This window comes from Arachis ipaensis, chromosome B3 (assembly GCF_059453495.1).
Source record: "Arachis ipaensis isolate K30076 ecotype BB chromosome B3, ASM5945349v1, whole genome shotgun sequence".
In the NCBI taxonomy this organism is placed as follows: domain Eukaryota; kingdom Viridiplantae; phylum Streptophyta; class Magnoliopsida; order Fabales; family Fabaceae; genus Arachis; species Arachis ipaensis.
Window position 1 is genome coordinate 117770979 of NC_142438.1, and position 25455 is coordinate 117796433.

The 25455-nt window shown below is 37.7% G+C and overlaps 1 non-coding gene and 1 pseudogene across 1 annotated transcript; one reads left to right on the forward strand and one right to left on the reverse strand.

Annotated features, from left to right (window-relative positions):
• The first annotated feature begins 223 nt into the window (after nucleotides 1-223).
• LOC148572199 (small nucleolar RNA R71) lies at nucleotides 224-331 on the forward strand. The gene has a single exon (XR_015908190.1). It is a non-coding gene; the product is annotated as a small nucleolar RNA R71 (small nucleolar RNA).
• An 11547-nt stretch (nucleotides 332-11878) lies between these two features.
• Nucleotides 11879-12649, reverse strand: LOC148572200 (uncharacterized; annotated as a pseudogene).
• Between the last annotated feature and the right edge of the window lie 12806 nt (nucleotides 12650-25455).

Genomic DNA, 25455 nt, shown 5'->3' on the forward strand with positions numbered 1-25455 from the left:
GAGTATCAATTTCAAGAACTCCCTTCCTCATAGGCGTCCCATTATTCACAGGGTTCCTTTCAGAAGTGTACATGAACTGGTTATTTGCAACCATGTCAATGAGCTCTTGAGCTTCTGCAGGCGTTTTCTTAAGGTGAATGGATCCACCTGCAGAATGGTCCAGTGACATCTTTGATAGCTCAGACAGACCATCATAGAATATATCCAGGATGGTCCATTCTGAAAGCATGTCAGAAGGACACTTTTTGGTCAGTTCCTTGTATCTCTCCCAAGCTTCATAGAGGGATTCACCTTCCTTTTGTCTGAAGGTTTAAACATCCACTCTAAGCTTACTAAGCTTTTGAGGAGGAAAGAACTTGGCTAAGAAGGCCGTGACCAGCTTATCCCAAGAGCTCAGGCTATCTTTAGGTTGAGAGTCCAACCATACTCTAGCTCTGTCTCTTATAGCAAACGGGAAAAGCATAAGCCTGTAGACCTCGGTATCAACCCCATTGGTCTTAACAGTATCACAGATCTGCAAGAATTCAATTAAAAACTGAAAAGGATCTTCTGATGGAAGTCCATGAAATTTGCAGTTTTGTTGCATCCTCAAAATTGTTTGCTCCAATGGCAGGGATTGAGATGCTTCTTCCATGTAAATTGGAATTTGGTGCAGTAAAGTCACCAAACATCTTCCTTGCATTTTTATTATTTTCGGCCATGTTGTCTTCTTTTTCAAAAATTTCTGTCAGATTTTCTCTAGAGAGTTGTGCTTTAGCTTCCCTTAGCTTCCTCTTCAGAGTCCTTTCAGGTTCAGGATCAACTTCAACAAGAATGTTCTTATCCTTGTTCCTGCTCATATGAAAAAGAAGAAAACAGAAAAGAAAATATGGAATCCTCTATGTCACAGTATAGAGATTCCTTTATGTGAGTAGAAGAATAGAAGAATAGAAGAAGAGAAATTCGAACACCAAGAGGTAGAGAGGGTTCGAATTTTGAGATGAAGAGAAGTGTTAGTAAATAAATAAATAATTAGAAGGAGATGAGAGAGAGGGAATTTCGAAAATTAATTAAATTAAAAATAAAATTTAAAGTTAATTTCGAAAATTAAAATTGAAATCAAATTAAATTAAAAATTAAAACAATTAGTTAAAAAAAAGAAATTTGAAAAAGGGGGAAGGGATTTTCGAAAATTAGAGAGAGAGAGAGAGAATTAGTTAGGTAGTTTTGAAAAAGATAAGAATCAATTAAAAAGTCAAGTGGTTAATTGAAAAAGATCTGAAAATCAAAATTGAAAAGATAGGAAGTTAGATAAGATTTTGAAATTAATTTTGAAAAAGATGTGATTGAAATTTATTTTGAAAAAGAAATTTAAAAAGATTTGATTTTGAAAATTAAAGTTGATTACTTGACTAACAAGAAACTAAAAAGATATGATTCTAGAGTTTAAAGATTGAACCTTTCTTATTAGGCAAGTAACAAACTTAGAAATTTTGAATCAATCACATTAATTGTTAGTAAAGATTTTGAAAGTTTGGAACAAAATAAGAAAAAGATTTTGAAAATCAATCATAAAGTTTTCGAAAATATGAAATAAAAATTGAAAAAGATTTGATTTTTGAAAAAGATTTGAAAAAGATAGAATTTTTAAATTGAAAATTTGATTTGACTCATAAGAAACAACTAAATTTTAAAAAGTTTTGAAAAAGTCAACTCAAATTTTCGAAAATTTATGAGTAAAAAAGGGAAAGATATTTTTTTTATTTTTGAATTTTTAATGATGAAAGAGAAAAAAAAAGGAAAAGATATCTTTTTGATGTTTTTCTCTCTTTTTTTTTTCATTAAACAGCAAGAATGAAACAAAACATGAAGAATTAAGATCAAAACCAAAAATGCATGCAAAAACACTATGAATGTCAAAATGAATACCAAGAACACTTTGAATGTCAAGATGAACACCAAGAACTTATTTTTGAAAAATTTTCAAGAAAAGAAAACATGCAAGACACCAAACTTAAAAATTTTTATTCGTTAGACATTAATATTTCAAGAATGCATATGAAAAACAAGAAAAGACACAAAACAAGAAAATATGAAGATCAAACAAGAAGACTGGCCAAGAACGACTTGAAGATCATGAAGAATGCAATGCATGAAATTTTTGAAAATAATTTTTGGAAAATTAAAAAGATGCAATTGACACCAAACTTAAAACTTGACTCTAGACTCAAACAAGAAACATAAAAATATTTTTGATTTTATGATTTTATTAAATTTTTTTTATTTTTCGAAAATTAATTGGGAAAAACGAAAAAGAAGAATTTTTTTTTGTATTTTTAGAAAATAAGAAGTAAAAAAGCTTAAAATTAAAATAAAGTTACCTAATCTGAGCAACAAGATGAACCGTCAGTTGTCCAAACTCAAACAATCCCCGGCAATGGCGCCAAAAACTTGGTGCGCGGAAATCGTGACGGTTCCATTCCTTGGTAACGGCACTGAAAACTTTATACGGACGTTCATAATCTTAATTCTTTGTCACAACTTTGCACAACTGACCAGCAAGTGCACTGGGTCGTCCAAGTAATAAACCTTACGTAAGTAAGGGTCGATCCCACGGAGATTGTCGGCTTGAAGCAAGCTATGGTCACCTTGTAAATCTCAGTCAGGCGGATTCAAATGATATAGAGTTTTAATAATTAAAATATAAATAAAACATAACTAGGATAGAGATACTTATGTAATTCATCGGTGAGAATTTCAGATAAGCGTATAGAGATGCCTTTCGTTCCTCTGAATCTCTGCTTTCCTGCTGTCTTCGTCCAATCATTCCTACTCCTTTCCATGGCAAGCTTTATGTAGGGCATCACCGTTGTCAATGGCTACATCCCATCCTCTCTGTGAAAATGGTCCAATGCGCTGTCACTGCATGGCTAATCATCTGTCGGTTCTCGATCATACTGGAATAGAATTTACTATCCTTTTGCGTCTGTCACTACGCCCAGCACTCGCGAGTTTAAAGCTCGTCACAGCCATCCCTTCCTAGATCCTACTCGGAATACCACAGACAAGGTTTAGACTTTTCGAATCTCAGGAATGGCCATCCATGGGTTCTAACTTATACCACGAAGATTCTAATATCTCGGACTCGGTCCTCTGTATTAGATATCTAAGAGATATTCATTCTAGCTTGTTTGCATGTAGAACGGAAGTGTTTGTCAGGCACGCGTTCATAAGTGAGAATGATGATGAGCGTCACATAATCATCACATTCATCATGTTCATGGGTGCGAATGGATATCTTAGAATAGGAATAAGCTTGAATTGAATAGAAAAACAGTAGTACTTTGTATTAATTCATGAGGAACAGCAGAGCTCCACACCTTAATCTATGGTGTATAGAAACTCTACCGTTTGAAAATACATAAGTGATAATGGTCCAGGCATGGCCGAATGGCCAGCCCCAATGAAAGTCTAAGATAGCATAAAACTAATCAAAGATCCCCTTACAAATATAGTAAAAAGTCCTATTTATACTAGACTAGTTACTAGGGTTTACAAAAATGAGTAAATGATGCAAAAATCCACTTCCGGGGCCCACTTGGTATGTGCTTGGACTGAGCATTGAGCTTTACATGTGTAGAGGTCTTTCTTGGAGTTGAACGCCAGTTTGTAACCTGTTTCTGGCGTTTAACTCCACTTTGCAACCTGTTTCTGGCGTTTGACTCCAGAATGCAGCATAGAACTGGCATTCAATGCCAGTTTACATCGTCTATCCTTAATCAAAGTATGGACTATTATATATTTCTGGAAAGCCCTGGATGTCTACTTTCCAACGCAATTGAGAGCGTGTTATTTGGCATTCTGTAGCTCCAGAAAATCAACTTTGAGTGCAGGGAGGTCAGAATCCAACAGCATCTGCAGTCCTTCTTCAACCTCTGAATCTGATTTTTGCTCAAGTCCCTCAATTTCAACCAGAAAATACCTGAAATCACAGAAAAATATACAAACTCATAGTAAAGTCTAGAAATGTGATTTTTAATTAAAAACTAATAAAAATATACTAAAAACTAACTAAATCATACTAAAAACTATGTAAAAACAATGCCAAAAAGCGTATAAATTATCCGCTCATCAAGTATCTATACTGATGGAGTAATAACAAGAAACTATTAGGGCATGGTCCAACGTGCAAAGGAAGCTTCACCAATTCATTAAAAAATTATAAATAAATATCATATTATATTTTCAATGAGAAATACATGGATTTTTTTATTTAAATAAAATAATATCTTATTTATCAAAAATACATAAACAATGGGATATTTATGAAATTGCATAACTAGTCACATCTCAGATGCTGAGGAGAATTCCAAAAACAAGCTTATCTCGGCATCTGAGACATTGTTCTGTGACCGGGAGACGTCGAGTCATATCCTAGGTGCACCCGGGATATGTAATGGGGTCGAGATCGGGTGTTGAGCATCTGAGATATGCTCAAAAAGGAAATGGGGTCTCATCACCTGAGATGCATACAATTTTCTAATTCCACCCTCAGCATCTGAGATACAGTCAACGCTCTATTTTGGGTCTCAACACCTGAGATATGTGTATTATTGTTCAGGTGTCTCTGCACTCAAGATATGTTGGAGAATGACTCTATTTATATAGACCATTTCAATATCACCCATCACACAATTCACAAACCAATATTTTCTTCCTCTTCTCTCTGTTTTGTTCTAATGGAGAATAATTAATTCTTCTTTATTGTGGTTTATCCCAATGGGATAGTCAAACACAGTGATGAGGGAGTGATCTTTGAGTTTGATAAGACTGTCATATTGCGCACTAACCGAGTTGATACCCTACACGCGCTCAAGACGATCATGCTGAGCAATATAGGGGGAATATGTGCGAAGGAGGTCGGGTGGGTTGCATACAGATTTTTGCATGCACTTTTGAATAGTAGATTTACCATCCGTTTATTTTGGATTGACGAGGATCAGCATGTGAGGGTAATGTTCGATGTACATGCACGGCTAATACCACAACATGTGATGGAGTTGTATGCTGCGGTCTGTGACGTGGTTGTTGGTGGTGGGCCATGTCCTTCGAGTCCTGAAGTTGTCCTGCTCAACGCCACACCGATTCACTACGCCCAGCCTCATGACAGCGCCGACGAGGATGACAATGAGGGTGATTCCACTTATGTTGTCGGGTCCTCTAGCAAAACAACTTCCAAAGATGAGTATGTGCCAAAGACTTCCACCGGTAGTGTTGATAGGTTTCTCCTGCCTGCCCCTTTTGCCATTCCTCGATTGTCGAATGTTCCTAGCCATTATCAGACATTGAACTTGGATGTAATGCATTCCGACAATATGGATGGTGGTGTGGAATTTTGAGTTGGCCACAGGTTCAAGAACCATGAAGCAGTTCTAATAGCGGTGAAGAACTACAATATTCGATAGAAGACAAAGTACAGAGTGTTGGAGTTTGATACGCTTAAATACCACTATCGTTGCAAGCAATTTACCAACGGTTGTCCACGGAGTCTTTATGTGGCATTGCGCCAGAACTTGAGTTACTGGTAAATGTTACGATTTACTTATTATGCATTAGAGTCTATTACATTAAGTTTGTGTTTTGCTGAAGATGTCATTCACGAGAAATTTGTAGGGAAGTGCGGAGGATCACATACTTGTCTGGCACTAACCATGTCTCAGGACCATGCTCAGTTGGATAGTGGTTTGATTTGCAACGTCGTGTTACCTATGATAAAGACTGACTCATCGGCATCTATCCCAGTGTTGTAAAGTGCGGTGCACTAGATTTACCATTTCAAGCTTTCGTATCGAAAAGTGTGGATGGTAAAGTAGAAGGCGGTTGCCAAGATCTATGGCTACTGGGAAGAGCGTACAACAGAATACCTGCACTGTTACAAGCTTTGCAGAGGAGGGACACACAAGACAGGGGTGTCCCAACGCACAGTAGTCAGATCATTGACCAGCGATGGTTTAGGGTTCAGGGCTTCACATTGCAAGGTTGTTATTTTATGTATGATGAAACAATCTGTGTTTTTATCTATTATGTACGTATTCTTGTATGTAATGAAACAAACAGTCTTTCTTTAGTCTTGTCACTTTGACATCAACCTAAAACATTAACGTTGGGCATAACTTATGAATATTCAACTTAAAAAGCAAAGTAAAAAGCATACATGATGTATCAACTGGCTAAGCATAACTGAAGATCATAACGTTCGAGAGTCATACATGAATAATCAACTAAAAAAAGCATAACTGATGTTCATAATTCATAGTCATAATGTACAGTACATAAAAAAAGCATAGCCATACCATACACTAACGTCGTCCGCCTGCTGGATCCAAATGGTATCCAGTCCCATATCCACGAGGACGAGACACCCTCGGAGGACGGGCTGGATGAGGAGGTGGTAATGTAGCTAGTCCATGCACGGGTGGAGGTGGAGGAGATGGAGGAGCTGGTCCATACACGGGTGGATGTGGATGAACTGGTCCATGCACCGGTGGCGGCAAAAGAGGTGGTAGCTAGACTGATCCCGATAAAGATGGCTGTGGAGGTAGAGGTGGAGTCTAGTAATACGATGAAGGTGCGGATCTAAACTGCTGGTAGCTAGTGCACGAAATTGTAAATCACACTTTTCACAACTCGTACCACTAACCAGCAAGTGCACTGGGTCGTCTAAGTAATACCTTACGTGAGTAAGGGTCGATCCTACAGAGATTGTCGGCTTGAAGCAAGCTATGGTTATTTTGTAACTCTTAGTCAGGAAATTAGTAATAAAAATGATTGGGTTTATGAAGAGTAAATAACATACAATAAATAATACTTGTTATGCAGTAATGGAGAACAGGTTGAGGTTTTGGAGATGCTCTGTCTTCTGAATCTCTGCTTTTCTATTGTCTTCTTCTTCACGCACACAAGGCTCCTTCCATGGCAAGCTGTATGTTGGTGGATCACCGTTGTCAATGGCTACCATCCATCCTCTCAGTGAAAATGGTCCGGCTGCGCTGTCACCGCAGGGCTAATCATCTGTCAGTTCTCACTCAGGTTGGAATAGGATCCATTGATCCTTTTGCGTCTGTCACTACGCCCAACACTCGCAAGTTTGAAGCTCGTCACAGTCATCCCTTCCCAGATCCTACTCGAAATACCACAGACAAGGTTTAGACTTTCCAGATCTCAGGAATGGCCGCCAATAATTCTAGTCTATACCACGAAGATTCTAATCTTAGATTAGAAACCCAAGAGATATGCACTCAAGCTATTGCAGATAGAATGGAGGTGGTTATCAAGCACGCGTTCATTGGTTGAGAATGGTGATGAGTGTCACGGATCATCACATTCATCATGTTGAAGTGCGAGTGAATATCTTAGAATAGAGATAAGCGTGATTGAATGAAAAACAGTAGTAATTGCATTAATCTATCGAGACACAGCAGAGCTCCTCACCCCCAACCCTGGAGTTTAGAGACTCATACCATAGAAGATACAAAATTCAGATGTAAAATATGTCATTAGGTACAAAATGAATCACTAAAAGTGGTTTTTATAATGAACCAGTAACCTAGGTTTACAGAAAGTGAGTAAGCTAAGATAGATAGTGCAGAAATCCACTTCTGGGGCCCACTTGGTGTGTGTTTGGGCTGAGCTTTGAAGCTTTCATGTGCATAGGCTACTCCTGGTATTTAACTCCAGCTTTTGTGCCAGTTTGGGTGTTTAACTCCAACTTTTATGCCAGTTCTGGTGTTTAACGCGAGAATAGGGTAGAGACTTGGCGTTAAACGCCAGTTTGCGTGATCTCAACTCGGGCAAAGTATGGACTATTATATATTGCTGGAAAGCCCAGGATGTCTACTTTCTAACGCAATTAAGAACGCGCCAATTGGACTTCTGTAGCTCCAGAAAATCCATTTCGAGTGCAGGGAGGTCAGAATCCAACAGCATCTGCAGTCCTTTTTTAGGCTCTGAATAAGATTTTTGCTCCGGTCCCTCAATTTCAGCCAGAAAATACCTGAAATTACAGAAAAACACACAAACTCATAGTAAAGTCCAGAAATATGATTTTTGCATAAAAACTAATAAAAATATATTAAAAATGAATAAAATATACTAAAAACTACCTAAAAATAATGTCAAAAAGCGTATAAATTATCCGCTCATCACAACACCAAACTTAAATTGTTGCTTGTCCCCAAGCAACTGAAAACAAAATAGGATAAAAAGAAGAGAATATACTATAAATCCCACAATATCAATGAATCTTAGTTCTAATTAGATGAGCGGGGCTTGTAGCTTTTTGCTTCTGAACAGTTTTGGCATCTCACTTTTTCCTTTGAAGTTCAGAATGATTGGCATCTATAGAAACTCAGAATTAAAATAGTGTTATTAATTCTCTTAGTTTAGTATATTGATTCTTGAACACAGCTACTTTATGATTCTTGGCCGTGGCCCTAAGCACTTTGTTTTCCAGTATTACCACCGGATACATAAATGCCACAGACACATAACTGGGTGAACCTTTTCAGATTGTGACTTAACTTTGCTGAAGTCCCCAGTTAAAGGTGTCCAGAGTTCTTAAGCACACTCTTTTTGCTTTGGATCACGACTTTAACCACTCAGTCTCAAGCTTCTCACTTGTACCTTCATGCCACAAGCACATGGTTAGGGACAGCTTGATTTAGCCGCTTAGGCCTGGATTTTATTTCCTTGGGTCCTCCTATCCATTAATGCTCAAAGCTTTGGATCCTTTTTACCATTGCCTTTTGGTTTTAAGGGCTATTGGCTTTTTCTGCTTGTTTTTTTTTTCTTTTTTTTATTTTTTCCACTTTCTTTTTTTTTCGCAAGCTTTGTTATTCACTGCTTTTTGTAGCTTCAAGAATCAATTTTATGATTTTTCAGATTATCAATAACATTTCTCTTTTTCATCATTCTTTCAAGAGCCAACAAATTTAACATTCATAAACTCCACTATAAAAAATATGCACTGTGCAAGCATTCATTCAAAAAACAAAAAGTATTGCCACCACATCAATATAATTAAACTAATTTCAAGATAAAAGTTGAAATTCATGTACTTCTTGTTCTTTTGTAATTAGGAACATTTTTCATTTAAGAAAGGTGAAGTATTTATGGGACATTCATAACTTTAAGGCATAGACATTAGACACTAATGATCATGTAGTAAAGACACAAAATATAGTCAAACATAAAGCTCAAAACCGAAAATAGAAAAACAAATAGACAAGGAGATTAAGGAATGGGTCCACCTTAGTGAGGGTGGCGCCTTCTTCCTCTTGAAGAACCAATGGTGCTCTTGAGCTCCTCTATGTCTCTTCCTTGCCTTTGTTGCTCCTCCCTCATGGCTCTTTGATCTGCAGTCAAATGCTCTACCACTGAACTATAGACCCTTGAGATGAACCTCTCCATCTCTCATAACTCGAGGGTAGAAGCAACTGCCTTTCTTTTCCTCTTTCAAGAGGTTTCTCTGGCCTTAGGTGCCATAAATGGTTATGGAAAAACAAAAAGCAACGCTTTTTTCCACACCAAACTTAAAAGGTTTGCTCGTCCTCGAGCAAAAGAAGAAAGAAGAGAGTAGAAGGAGAAGTAGAGGAGATGGAGGTGTGTGAATGGGTGGATTTGGGAGGGGAATGGTTTAAATTTGAATGGTGAGGTAGGTGGGGATCCTATGGGGTCCACAGATCCTGAGGGGTCAAGGACTTCTCATCCCTGCTCCATTTAGGCATGGAAAACGCCCTTAGAGTGCAATTCTGGCGTTAAACGCCAGGTTGCAGCCTGTTTCTGGCGTTTAACGCCAACTTCTCTTCCCTTTCTGGCGTTTAACGCCAACTTGGTGCTCTGTTCTGGCGTTAAACGCTAGCTTGTTGCTTCTTTCTGGCGTTAAACGCCAGAATTGTGCCAGACTGGGCGTTTAATGCCCATTCTGCTACTCTTACTGGCGTTTAAATGCCAGTAAGTCGTCCTCCATGGTGTGCTATTTTTGATGCTGTTTTTTATTCTGCTTTAATTCTGCAGCTGTTTTTATGACTCCACATGATCATCAACCTAAAGAAAACATAAAATAACAATGGAGAATGAAATAAAAAAGTAATTAACATAGATAAATAAGATTGGATTGCCTCTCAATAAGCACTTCTTTACTGTCAATAGCTTGACATTACTGAGCCTTATAGTTTGCAATGTCTGCAAACCACGGAGCTTCCTGAATAGCAAACAATTGCTCATCCGAAAAGGTTTCAGAGATCTCAGTAGGAGGGAGGGACGCTCCTGCTACTGGTTCTATCTGGGATAGGTGATTAGCTACTTGATTCTCTGTCCCTTTTCTGTCTCTTATTTCTATACCAAACTCTTACAGAAGCAACACCCATCTTATGAGTCTGGGTTTTGAATCCTTCTTTGTGAGGAGATATTTTAGAGCAGCATGGTCAGTCTACACAATCACTTTTGTTCCTATTAAGTAAGATCTAAACTTGTCAATGGCATAAACCACTGCAAACAATTCCTTTTCTGTGGTTGTGTAATTTTTCTACGCATCATTTAAAACACGGCTAGCATAGTAAATGACGTGCAGAAGCTTGTCATGCCTCTGTCCCAATACTACACCAATAGCATGGTCACTGGCATCACACATTAATTCAAATGGTAATGTCCAGTCTGGTGCAGAAATGACAGGTGCTGTGACCAACTTAGCCTTCAGAGTCTCAAAGGTCTGCAAACACTCTGTGTCAAAGACAAATGGTGTGTCAGCAGCTAGCAGATTACTCAGAGGTTTTACGATTTTTGAAAAATCCTTTATAAACCTCCTGTAGAATCCTGCATGTCCCAGAAAGCTTCTGATTGCTTTAACATTGGTGGGTGGTGGTAATTTTTCAATCACCTCTACCTTAGCTTGATCCACCTTTATTCCCTTATTTGAAATTTTGTGCCCAAGGACAATTCCTTCAGTCACCATAAAGTGACATTTTTCCCAATTTAAAACCAGGTTAGTCTCTTGGCATCTCTTCAGAACAAGTGCTAGATGGTTAAGACAGGAGCTAAATGAGTCTCCAAATACTGAGAAGTCATCCATGAAGACTTCCAGAAATTTCTCTACCATATCAGAGAAGATAGAGAGCATGCACAGACTAAAAGGTATTCTTCTATATGCAAATACTCCAGATGGACATGTGAATGATGTTTTCTCTTGGTCCTGAGGATCTACTTCAATTTGGTTGTAACTTGAATAGCCATCCAAAAAGTAGTAGTATTCATGACCTGCTAGTCTCTCTAGCATCTGGTCTATGAATGGTAAAGGAAAATGATCCTTTCTGGTGGTTGTATTGAGTCTTCTGTAGTCAATACACATATGCCACCCTGTAACTGTTCTTGTGGGAACCAGTTCGTTCTTCTCATTATGAATCACTTTCATGCCTCCTTTCTTTGGGACGACTTGGACAGGGCTCACCCAGAGGCTATCAGAAATAGGATAAATAATTCCAGCCTCTAGTAACTTAGTGACCTTCTTCTGTACCACCTCTTTCATGGCTGGATTCAGCCGCCTCTGTGGATGAATCACTGGCTTAGCATCATCCTCCAATAGGATCTTGTGCATGCATCTAGCTGGGCTTATGCCCTTAAGGTCACTTATGGACCACCCAAGAGCTATCTTGTGTGTTCCTAGTACCTGAATTAGTGCTTCCTCTTCCTGTGGCTCTAATGCAGAGCTTATGATTACCGGAAAAGTGTCATCTTCTTCCAGAAATACATATTTCAGGGATGGTGGTAGAGGTTTGAGCTCGGGTTTAGGAGGCTTATCCTCTTCCTGAGGAGTTTTCAGAGGTTCTTTTGTTTTCTCTGGTTCCTACAGATCAGGCTGAACATCTTTAAAAATGTCCTCTAGCTCTGATTCGAGACTCTCAGTCATATTAACCTCTTCCACCAGAGAGTCAACAATATCAATGCTCATGCAGTCGTTTGGGGTGTCTGGATGCTGCATAGCTTTGACAACATTCAACTTAAACTCATCCTCATTGACTCTCACGGTTAATTCCCCTTTTTGGACGTCAATGAGGGTTCGTCCAGTTGCTAGGAAAGGTCTTCCTAGAATGAGAGTTGCACTCTTGTGCTCCTCCATTTCCAGCACTACAAAGTCAGTGGGAAAAGCGAATGGCCCAACCTTGACAATCATGTCCTTAATTATGCCTGATGGGTATTTAATGGAGCCATCAGCAAGTTGAAGACAGATCCGGGTTGGTTTGACCTCTTCAGTCAAGCCAAGCTTTCTGATAGTGGATGCAGGGATTAGGTTGATACTTGCCCCAAGATCACATAGAGCTGTCTTAGTACAAGTACCCTCTAATGTGCATGGTATCATAAAGCTCCCAGGATCCTTAAGCTTTTCTGGTAAGCTCTTTAAAATGACTGCACTGCACTCTTCAGTGAGGAAGACTTTTTCAGTTTTCCTCCAATCCTTCTTATGACTTAAGATCTCTTTCATGAACTTAGAATAAGAGGGTATTTGCTCAAGTTCCTCTGCAAACGGAATCTTGATTTCAAGATTCCTGAGATAGTCTACAAAATGGGCAAATTTTTTATCCTATTTCGCTTGGCAGAGTTTTTGAGGATAAGGCATCTTGGCTTTATATTCTTCAACCTTAGTTGCTGCAGGTTTATTTCCTACAGAGGCAGGTTGAGAAGCCTTCTTGAGGGAGTTATTATCAGCACTTGCAGGTGTCTGATCCCTCATTGGCGTTTGAACGCCAGGCTTGGGGGCTGGATGGGTGTTTAACGCCAGATTCCCTCCCCTCTTTTTGGCATTTGAACGCCAGAACTGGACATGGACTGGGCGTTTAACGCCAGTTTTTCACCCTTTTCTGGTGTTTGAATTCCAGAGTTATTCCTCTCTGGGCTCTTACTGTCCTCAGAGGGATTTTGGGTAGCAATTTGCTCGTCCTCTGTCAGCTGTTCTTTTCTTGGCTTTTTGCTGCTTTGAGTTGAGGTATTCAATGTTTTTCCACTTCTTAATTGAACTGCTTGGCATTCTTCTGTTATCTGTTTTGATAACTGCTATTTTATTTGATTCAATTGCGATTCCATATCCTTGTTAGCATTTTTGGTTTCTTGTAGCATCTCTTTAAATTCTGCTAACTGCCTTGTTATAGAAGATAGTTGCTGATTGAGTTCAGCAACTTATTCCTGAGGACTAAAGTCAGTTGATACTGGCTTAGCTTCTTCTTTCATGGAGGACTCACTGCTTGAGTACAGATGTTGATTTCTAGCAACTGTATCAATGAGCTCTTGAGCCTCTGTAATTGTCTTTCTCATGTGTATAGATCCACCAACTGAGTGGTCTAGAGATATTTGAGCTTTTTCTGTAAGCCCATAGTAGAAGATGTCTAACTGTACCCACTTTGAAAACATTTCAGAGGGGCATTTCCTTAGCATCCCTCTGTACCTCTCCCATGCATTATAAAGGGATTCATGATCCTCTTGTTTAAAGCCTTGGATGTCCAACCTTAGCTGTGTCATCCTTTTTGGAGGGAAATATTGATTCAGGAATTTGTCTGATAACTGTTTCCATGTTCTTATACTTGCTGTGGGTTGGTTGTTTAACCACCTCTTAGCTTGATCTTTTACAGCAAATGAAAATAGTAATAATCTGTAGACATCCTGATCCACTTCTTTATCACGTACTGTGTCAGCAATTTGTAAAAACTGTGCCAGAAACTTAGTAGGTTCTTCCTGTGGAAGACCAGAATACTGGTAATTTTATTGCACTATGATAATGAGCTGAGGATTTAGCTCAAAACTGCTTGCTTTGATGGGAGGTGTACAGATGCTACTCCCATATGCAGTAGTAATGGGGTTAGCATATGACCCCAGAGTCCTTCCGGACTGCTCATTTCCAATTAGGTCCATGATGGAGAAAAGAAAATTGATGTGAATTGCAAATAAAATATATTTTTATTTTTATTTTATTTAGTTAAAAACAAAACGAATAATAAATAAAAATAAGATAAAATAAAATAATTAGAAATTAAAATATAAATTTCGAAAATAAAAAAAGAAAAAGGAAAAATGAATTCGAAAACTAAAATAATTACTTAATTAAGAAGATTTGAAAAACTTTGGATATGATTTTTGAAAAAGATTTAAATTTTGAAATTCCAAAACAAAGATAAGATAAAATAAGAAGTTTTAAAATAAAAATCTGAATTTCTAAAGGAAGAATTTGAAAATCAATTAAATTAAAGAGAAAAGATATTTTTGAATTTAATGAAGAAGGAGAAAAACAGTAAAAACGACACCAAACTTAAAATTTTTAGATCAAAACAAGAAAAACAGACAAGGAAGCTTTGAATATCAAAATGAACACTAAGAGTAACTTTTGAAAAATTTTTAAGAAAACAGAAACACAAAGGACACCAAACTTAAAAATTTTTATATTCTGAGTACTGATAATTCGAAAAAAAATTGAAAGAAAAATAAAATTATGCAAACGACACCAAACTTAAAATATGAAACTAGACTCGAATAGAAGACTAAATTATGAAGTTATTGGTTTTGAAAATCTTCAAAAATAATTAAGAAAAATAAAACAAGGATTTTAAAATTTTAACCAAAAACAATAATAGAAGACTCTAAACTGAAAAGAAAAATTTTCCTAATCTAAGCAACAAAATAAACTGTCAGTTATCCAAACTCGAACAATCCCTGGCAACGGCGCCAAAAACTTGGTGCACGAAATTGTAAATCACACTTTTCACAACTCGTACCACTAACCAGCAAGTGCACTAGGTCGTCCAAGTAATACCTTACGTGAGTAAGGGTCGATCCCACAGAGATTGTCGGCTTGAAGCAAGCTATGGTTATTTTGTAACTCTTAGTTAGGAAATTAGTAATAAAAATGATTGGGTTTATGAAGAGTAAATAACATAAAATAAATAATACTTGTTATACAGTAATGGAGAATAGGTTGAGGTTTTGGAGATGCTCTGTCTTTTGAATCTCTGCTTTCCTACTGTCTTCTTCTTCACGCACGCAAAGCTCCTTTCATGGCAAGCTGTATGTTGGTGGATCACCGTTGTCAATGGCTACCATCCATCCTCTCAGTAAAAATGGTCCGGCTGCGCTGTTACCGCAGGGCGAATCATCTGTCGGTTCTCACTCAGGTTGGAATAGGATCCATTGATCCTTTTGCGTCTGTCACTACGCCCAACACTCGCGAATTTGAAGCTCGTCACAGTCATCCCTTCTCAGATCCTACTCGGAATACCACAGACAAGGTTTAGACTTTCCGGATCTCAGGAATGGCCGCCAATAATTCTAGCCTATACTACGAAGGTTCTAATCTTAGATTAGAAACTCAAGAGATATGCACTCAAGCTATTACAGATAGAACAGAGGTGGTTGTCAGGCACGCGTTCATAGGTTGAGAATGGTGATGAGTGTCACGGATCATCACATTCATCATGTTGAAGTGCGAGTGAATATCTTAGAATAGAGATAAGCGTGATTGAATGAAAAACAGTAGTAATTGCATTAATCCATCGAGACACAGCAGAGCTCCTCACCCCCAACCATGGAGTTTAGAGACTCATGTCGTAGAAGATACGAAATTCAGATGTAAAATGTGTCATTAGGTACAAAATGAATCACTAAAAGTGGTTTTTATAATGAACCAGTAACCTAGGTTTACAGAAAATGAGTAAGCTAAGATAGATAGTGCAGAAATCCACTTCTGGGGCCCACTTGGTGTGTGTTTGGGCTGAACTTTGAAGCTTTCACGTGCATAGGCTGCTCCTGACATTTAACTCCAGCTTTTGTGCCAGTTTGTGCGTTTAACTCCAACTTTTATGCTAGTTCTGGCGTTTAACGCCAGAATAGGGTAGAGACTTGGCGTTAAACGCCAGTTTGCGTGATCTCAACTCGGGTAAAGTATGAACTATTATATATTTCTGAAAATCCCAGAATGTCTACTTTCAAACGCAATTGAGAGCGCGCCAATTGGGCTTCTATAGCTCCAGAAAATCCATTTCGAGTGCAGGGAGGTCAGAATCCAACAGCATCTGCAGTTCTTTTTCAGCCTCTGAATCAGATTTTTGCTCCGGTCCCTCAATTTCAGCTAGAAAATACTTGAAACCACAAAAAAATGTACAAACTCATAGTAAAGTCCAGAAATGTGATTTTGGCATAAAAACTAATAAAAATATATTAAAAAGTGAATAAAATATACTAAAAGCTATCTAAAAACAATGCCAAAAAACGTATAAATTATCTGCTCATCAGTAGCCTAGCGGTGAAGTCTGGTAATATGATGATGAGGGTGACCCATACTGAATGAAAACACTGCTCAATGACCCTGGTATGGCAGTATGGTCTCTTTAATGTCGATAACAACCTGCCAACTCATTCATCTCATCCCTAGTAGCATCGACGATCTTGAACATATCATCGAGGTTTATCTAAACATTTGAGCCAATGTCAAACTGGGCCTGGTCCCAGGGTTGTGTCAGCAACCGGGTGGTCACTGGGGATGGAGGTACCCGGGATACGCGTCCTGGCCACGTCGGCCTCAGGCTCAGCAAAGAATGCGTCAGACGGATGCTCTACATGTGCAAAGGTCATGTGATCGTTTGGAATGTCCTCTGATAAACCACTATTTTATGGTTTATCTTGTGTTTAATTGAATGGTTTCATCAAGTCTTCACCCACTTATTCATACTAATTGCATGATTTTATAACTCCTTCCTAATATTATTTTATGATTGAAAACTTGCTTCATAAAGATCTTTAATTAGTATATTTTAATTCTCCTTTATACCATTCGATACCGTGATCCGTGTGTTAAGTGTTTCAGGCTTCATAGGGAAGGAATGGCTTAGAGAATAGAGAGGAAGCTTGCAAAAATGGAAGGAACATAAGAAACTAAGAAGATGACCAGCGAACACTGACACGCGTGCATGGCTCACGCGAGCGCGCGGAATGGAGAAAATCGCAGCGACCCGAGCGCGTGCCTGACGCGTACGCATGGATTGGAGTCTGCACGAATGACGCGAATGCGTGGACGATGCATACGCGTGACAAGGAAAATTGCTGAATGACGCGAACGCGTAGACGACGTGTACGCGTGACCTGCGCGATCTGCAGAAATAACAGAAAACGCTGGGGGCGATTTCCGGTCGCGTTTTGACCTAGTTTTTGGCCCATAAACACAGAATAAAGCTAGGGAACATGCAGAGACTCAACACACACATCTTAGACATAATAGACATACAATTTTAGATACATTAGGATAGTTTTTAGGTTTTTAGATCTGAATTTAGAGAGGATTACTTTTCCTCTAGGTTCACCTTACATTCATTATTTCAAGCTTTTGGATATTGAAGAGTCATTACCTCCGTTGAAGACATTATTCTAGTTTGTTTACTTTGTGCCTTATTCTTCCATATCCTTATTTATTTTATTTAGAATTCTAATTGGATTATTTTCATGGATTGTTGATAAAGAGATTACTTTTACTTTTAATTAATTTTCAGTCTCTATTTTATTTTAATTAATTTATTATGTCTTCGTATATTTTTCTGAGTATTATATTCATGTCAATGGAGTAGATTTCCCAAACTTGACATGGGGGTTGACTAAAAGGAGACACTTGAGTTGGAAGGCTTAAGTGTTGGTTAAATTGGAAGTTGTTGGCTAGTTCTGTATTTACTAACGCTAGACCTTCCCAAGGGAGAGGACTAGGATTTGCGAATAAGGATTAGCTCAATCACTTGACTTTTCTTTATTTAGTAAGGGTTAACTAAGTGAAAACAACAACCTTTTTGATACTACACTTAAGAGGTCCCAACAAGGATAGAACTTCCAATTAATCATTCCCCCAGTCAAGGCTTTTTATTAAAATATTAATAATCATTCTTAGTTTTATTGCTTCAATTTATAATTATTTAATTTCTCATTATCCAAACTTAAACTGTCTCGGAAAATTCCTGATTAATAAATTAGCACCCTTTCCTGCAACTCATTGGGAGACGACCTGGGATTCATACTCCCAGTATTTTTATTTCTAAATTTTGTGACAACTTTTCTAAATTGACAAGGTGAATCTTAGCTGGTTAAGAACTATACTCTCAACACATTCTCTATATTGATTTCTTAATTAGCCGACTTCTGCCTGCATGTCAATTTTTGGCACCGTTGCCGGGGAGTTGCAATTGTGTGCTGAATTATTAATTAGTGTACATATTTTATTTTATTTGCATATTTTATTTTTTATTTTTTTTACCATGAGCTATATGTTTTTCTCATTGAATGACGCATTCACTGCCTGATCCGAGCTTAGCTGCATTTGATCTTGAAATTGAAAGAACTCTTTCACGTATTAGGCGAGCTCGGCGCAGGATAGCCTCTGAGGGTGGTGAAGTTATTGTTATCAATTCACCTGTCTCATTTGAGGGCGAATCTGAACCGCCATCTGAGAGTGAAACAAGCTCCTTTACTATTGATTCAGTTGATTCACGTGCAGATAGAATGGCAGCACCTAGGAGGATTACACTCCAGGAGGCTGGAGCCCCAAATTTTACATTGCAGCCATATCAAGTACATCATCCAACTCTGACTATAGATTTTGAACTGAAAACTGCACTAATCAACTTGATGACAAGTTTTATGGCTTACCTACTCAAGAGCCTATCAAACACCTAAGGGATTTCTAGACAGCCTGTTCTACTTTTAGACGTAATGGTGCAGATAAAACTTCTATTCTGTTAATCGCCTTCCCATTTTCTCTTGAGGAAAAGGCGAGGGAGTGGTACTACTCCCAACCTGAAGCGACTGTTACCAACTGGGATACGCTCAGGAGAGAATTTTTGGAAAAATACTTTCCAACTGAAGTCACAGATAGACCAAGAAAAGAGATCTCCTGCATTGTTCAAGGAGAATCAGATACTCTTTATGAGTACTGGGAGCGCTTTAAGAACCTTTTGGACGCGTGCCCCCATCACATGATCGACAGACTGGTGTTGATCAGCTACTTCACACAAGGCACAAAGCCTCAGGATAAAACTACACTGGATGGTGTTAGTAATGGTTCTATGAAAAAGTACAAGACCGTAGATGAAGCATGGCAACTAATCAGCGACTTAGCTGAGTCCACTAGGAATCACAGGCACATGCATAGCCACTCAAAATCTGTTGCAGAGGTTTCCTCTAGCATTGAAACTATTGCTCTTACACAGAGTATATGTGAAATGACCAACCTACTGAAGCAAATGCAGTTGAACCAACAACAACAAGCTCAGCCTCACCCACCACAACAGAGCCAACAGTTAGTTCCACAGAGAGTATGCAGAATCTGTGCTGATTATAGTCATTATATTGATGAATATCCGCAGCTCCAATAAGAAGACAACACTGTGGTAGCTACTCATAACTTCTATGACCGCCCGAAAAGGATACAATCAACAAGGCGGCAATTACAACCAAGGTGGAAACTATAACCAAGGATGCCAGGACAACTACAACCAGGGTTAGAGAGATAATTCCAACCATGGCTGGAGAGACAACTATAACAGAGGAGACAGAGATAACAATGGAAACCAGAGGTGGAATAACAACAACAGACAGTAGAATCAGAACCAGCCTTACAGAGCACCTCACCTAAGACAATCTCAAGGATCCCAGCATAACCAACAATAAGTTCCTCAGATCACCTATCCTAATTCCTCATCAAATGACGAGATGCTTCATTCTCTTGCACAAGGACAACAAGATATGCAAACACAACTAAACTCTACTTTAAATGGTCTGAATGCCACTTTACAAGCTCTCGCCTCTAGGATAGATTCACTACCTAATTCCACTAACCAACCTTTAAGCTCCAGTGAAATTCCTTCTCAACCCTTACCTAACCCCAAGGGTGGCATCAATGCCATTACTTTGAGGTCCGGAACCACATTGCCAGAGAGGAATCAGGAGGATCCATGCCCAATAGTACACGCCCCAGCTGAGGATGTGATAAAAGTAGAAGATGCAGAAATGGAAGATGCTGAAGAGGAAGATAAAGTACAAGACAAGGTTGAAGAAGAAGCAGTTCAACCAAGGAACGGAGAACCAAAGGAAGCTGAAGCTGTACAGGACGCCATCCCTATCCCATTTTCACACCTTGCAAAGAAATTCAGGAAGCAGATGGAACTTGATCCCAAAATGGTAGAAATATTCAAAAAGGTTGAGGTAATTGTTCCCCTTTTTGATGTTATTCAGCAGGTACCTAAATACGCAAAGTTTCTAAAGGATTTATGCATTCATAAAGATAAAATTAATGAGTTAGAAACTATTCCTTTAGGTAGTTCTATATCTGCTTTAATGGGAGGTATACCTGAAAAATATAGTGATCTAGGTCCATGCATGGTTAACTGTACCATTGGAGGTGTAATATTTTCTGATTGCATGTGTGACTTGGGAGTGTGTGTTAGTATAATGCCATTGTCTATATATGATACTTTGAGGCTCCCTCCCTTAAAAAGATCGGCAGCTCGTTTTGTGTTAGCAGATAAAAGCATTATTACAGTAGTTGAAATTGCTGAAGATGTATTAGTGAGCATCAAGGGGCTCACATTTCCTATTGACTTCTATATCTTGGAAATGCCCCCTAATGATAGCTATCGACGTTCACCGGATCTGCTAGCCTGTGCTGCTGCCCCCTAGCTGCCTCTTCACTCTGTCAACGTGATGAAACTTGACAAAGTGAAAGCAGATAATAGGGATGATAGCCCTCCATGTGTAAAGCTCCGCATCACTCATAAGCCAGTCAGGCGCAATCTGACGCAACTGGGAATTCTCGTAAGGTGTACACCAAAACTGTTCACATTGGGTTAAAGTACCGTAATTAGAAACGATATACCAATGCATTAAAAAAATGCGACTGCGTGACTCTGGATCTTGCCATTAGGACGATCTCTACTTTGTTGCCCCAGTTCTACCAACCTACACAGAATAAAAATAGTTGAACAAAATTTAATTAATTATATTCCATAATGGCTAACAAGTGTTCAATGTATACTAGTTGGTAACTTAAAAATTATTTACACATATACGTACCTAGCTACAAGTAGAAACCTGACGAGATCATATCCCGATGGACTGAAACACGGGAACCTATGGTAGATCCACAAGACAAGAAGCAGCATACATCCCGCAATGTCAGTTACATCACGCCCTGTCGTGGTGCACAACAAGTGATACGTATGACATAGTAGTGCAGACCCCATGACAACTGGCTGCAACGGTCAAAATCCTCCAATAGTGGTGGCCATCTCAAGGAGACAAGTGTAGAAGACTTGTCCGTAAATAGAAACCCTCAATGAGCATAATCAAGTAGCACCGGGCGTACAGACAGAGTGTATCCGGAGCTGCACCTTCAAGAATATGTGCAACCCTGTCCCTCAGCCAGGTCATCCTCACCCCCGAAAACCTGCTTCGCTCCCTCTGGCTGTGGTGGTGGCCTAGCGCCTAGTAAATCCTCAATCCACTCCCACGTGGGGTTTCCATGCCATCGCTGGAAGTCCCGGGTGCAACCTCCGATTAGCTCTCTAACAGAGTGCAGACCAATGTGGTATGCAACAATCTAGAGTGTAATGCTGACTTCGCCCCATGGAAGGTAGAAGGTGTTGGTCTCGGACCTCCACCGCTCGACAAATGTAGAGATTAAGGAATTATCAAATATGAAATCCCTTAACTCTACTTCATGCCCAAATCTAGCCTCACTTATATAAGGCAGCAGGATGTTTGGCGGGGAGACCCAAGGTCACACGGCGTGGCAACAATAATCATGGGCTCTGCAATTCCAATAACATTTACTCTAACATATTGATCTCGCCTAAACCGTTAATTGATGCTATATATTAGTAAAAACTATTAAACCACCTAGATAAACAATTATATTACATGCAACAGATACCGCTTAATTCCACTAACATTTTAATTGAGAGTTACTTATTTTTTTATTTAACTTAACACGTAATTATATACCTATTTTATTTATTTTACTTAAGTAACAATTACTTACAATCGATTATACAAATTATAAAACCATACTAAGTATACCAATGAAACTAATATAGATCTTCTAACTTGGTCTACTCACTATACATACCCCATTAACTAAGTTACTAAAGACTAAACATATGAACTTATTATTCAGTAACAATAAAAACATATTAGACTACTAACTTCAAAGTCTAAAACTCCAGCTACGTGCCAAGTAGCATTCAGTCTATTGATACCTCCGTTGCGGACATATTATCGAGGGTCATACTTTATGAAGGAACTTGAATTCAAGCATTCAGAAGGTAAAAAAAGTGGGAAAAAAGGTAGTTATGCACAGCAATCTCGGATGTAGTGGCATTATATACGCACGCGAGCTTATCTCAGATGCTGAGCCCCCATCCACGATGATTGCTCACGTCTCGGGTGTTAAGACTCCATTTTCTTTTTGAGCATATGTCGGATGTTCAACACCCGATCTTAGCCCTATTGCATATCCCAGATGCACCCAAGATATGACTCGGCGTCAACAGGTCACAAAACGGGATCATAGACGCCGAGATAAGCTTGTTTTTAGAATTCCTCTCAGCGTCGAGATGTGACTAATTATGCAATTTCATAAATACCCCATCATTCATGTATTTTCATAAATAAAATATTTATTTTATTTAAATAAAAAATCCGAAATACACCCAATTAATAAAGAAATATAATATATAAATATAACATGTGTGTCACTGAATTAAAAATATAAATATAACACCGAATTAAAAACATTACACCCTCATAATTTTAAACAAAATCATGTGCACAATGGGACTAAATTTTTTTTTCAATTTCATTAACGCATGCTTTATCGATTATATATTCATCAAAATAATTTATGTAATAAATTAAATATATTGTTACATTTCCATTAAATACTTTTTCATCATTTTTTGAAAAAAAAAAGTATTGTATGTCATTATCTTTCAATAAAAAAAAAGTATTTTGGATTTGATCAGTGGTGGCAGTACACATTTTCAGTTAGAGTTTTAAGTCAGAAGAAACATCACCGGAAGAGACTGCCGTAGGAGGAGATATCATCGAAGGAGGCCGGACAAAAGAGGATCGGAGATCATCGCACTAGCCAGTGATAGCGACTATGGAGAACCAACTTTGACAATGGAAAAGCGACTATGGGGAAGAAGGCGTGTGTGTGGCATGGAACTTTCGATTCTGTTAAAGAGGCAGTAACAGTGGAAGATGAAAGCGGTAGCGGCGGATAGAGGAGGATGACGAAAGAGAGATAGAAGGGAGATCGAGCTGTCATTTATGCGTAGTGGTTCAATCAGCTATGGATTGCAATTTTATATGTGTGTGTGTGTAATAACGGCGGTTTAAAACTGTCATAATTACTAGAACCGCCACCAAATACAAGTCAATTATGGCAATAACAAAAAATGCCATAATGTTTGGATATTACGACGGTTCTGTAATATAAATGCCATTTTAAACCTCTTTTTTTGTAGTGTTCAATATATTTCATATTGACTAGCTTCCAAATCAAGAATGCTTTGTTTTGCACATTCTTCCTCTCATATAACTCCTTCAATTACTTTCACATCTTCTCGATATTAGTTTCAGTGTCAACATGTGGAAGTCATTGCCTAATCAAAACAACTTCCTTCCGATTTAACTTCTTCCGTTCAACATCGAATTTGGTACCTTTGGATTTATCCTCCTCTACAGGATCATACAAGTCCTTGTTATACAATATTTCTTTCGTAAGGGTCTTCCAAATTGAGTAATTTTTAGAATTTAATTTGACCATATTTAACTCATAAGTATTTTTCTCCGTTTAATCAATATATAAATAAACAACCAAAGCTCTGGATACCAATTTGTTGGAAAAATCTAAAACTTGGACAAGAACTTATCTGATAATAGAAGCACCAAAATTAATTTTTTTACAACCTGTGTAATTAAATAGGCAAAACCAAAAATACTCCAAACAACAAATACAATGGTAAAAATTAAAATATCAAACACCAAAATTTTTATCATAAGAAAATTCCAAAAGAGGGACAAAAAACCTACAAAACTTAGTATAGTAAAATCTTCCATTATCAAATAATGGATACACAATCAGTCTTTCTAATAATACTAGGACATCTTAACAATCAACACAATACATAGTCAAAACTAATATAATCAAAATAGACTCTCCACAAAGTGGATATCTTAAATTAAACAAAAAAAAAAAAAAATACAACTAGCAAGTTATATCCTAATATTCATCGCTACACAAAAAATAACATACTAAAATTTTATTAAAAATGAAGCAAATTTATCAGTTTAATAAGATTAAAATAGCACTGCTATTTTTTCCTTCTTTTTTTTCTGGTCGTCGATTTTCTCTTTTCTCTTTTGTTTTTTTTTTTTTAATTTCTTTTTCAAAATGGAGACACATAGTCGCATACTCTCTCCTTCACTCATATGGCTATAAGCTACTTCTTTCATTTATTTTTTTTAAATTATGAATTCTATTTGAATTGTAGACTCATTCACAATAGCTCAAATTGTTAGTAAAATATTTCATAACGCTAAAGAAGCGCTGATTTTTTTAGTCGAATTGGACAATAGGATTGATGCTAGCTTCCATTTTTGGGATAATCCTTCCAAAGTTCCAAGTAGACATTAAGATCTTGGATCAGGATGAAAGAGGTTTCATTGCCCCAGTTAGTCAGATAATCGTTTTTTGCAAAGCATAATACTGTGATGCACAAGCACAAGAAGAATTTTAGGTAGTTTGGTATATTATACAAAACTATTTAAATTATTTTTTACTTCTCATATGAAAAGATGATTTTTCACTTTCATAATTTTACTTAAAAGTATTAGATCTATGTGGATTTTTTATTTTAATATTAAAGAGTGAATAGAGTTTTACTTTGATGTTACAAAAAATGGAGTTTCACAGCATTCTAGGGGTGCTGTTCTGTGCAAGCACAATACGCAGTCTGTGTATTTATAATACGCGGTCCGTATATTGTAATTTTAATATTAAAATAATACAATACGCAATATGTATATTATTTTTATAAATTAAAAAAAAAATCTATTCTGACAATTCGCCCTCTGCGAATTCTACAGTCCTTAAAATTTTGCAAAATACCGTAACTTTCAATATTAAAGAATTACACTAATTCTTATCCAATATCTAAAAAAATGAACCAATCTATGTAGGTATCCTTGTAAAAAATTGTACTTAAACTTTTTTTTCAAATAAATAAATAAAAGAAAGATTATTGGTGGTTGTAGATCCCTCTACTCCCAATCATTAGAAGGTGCTTAGAGTAATGTTTATAGTCAACTTGTGCTTTTTATATATAAACACGTGTGATTTTTACT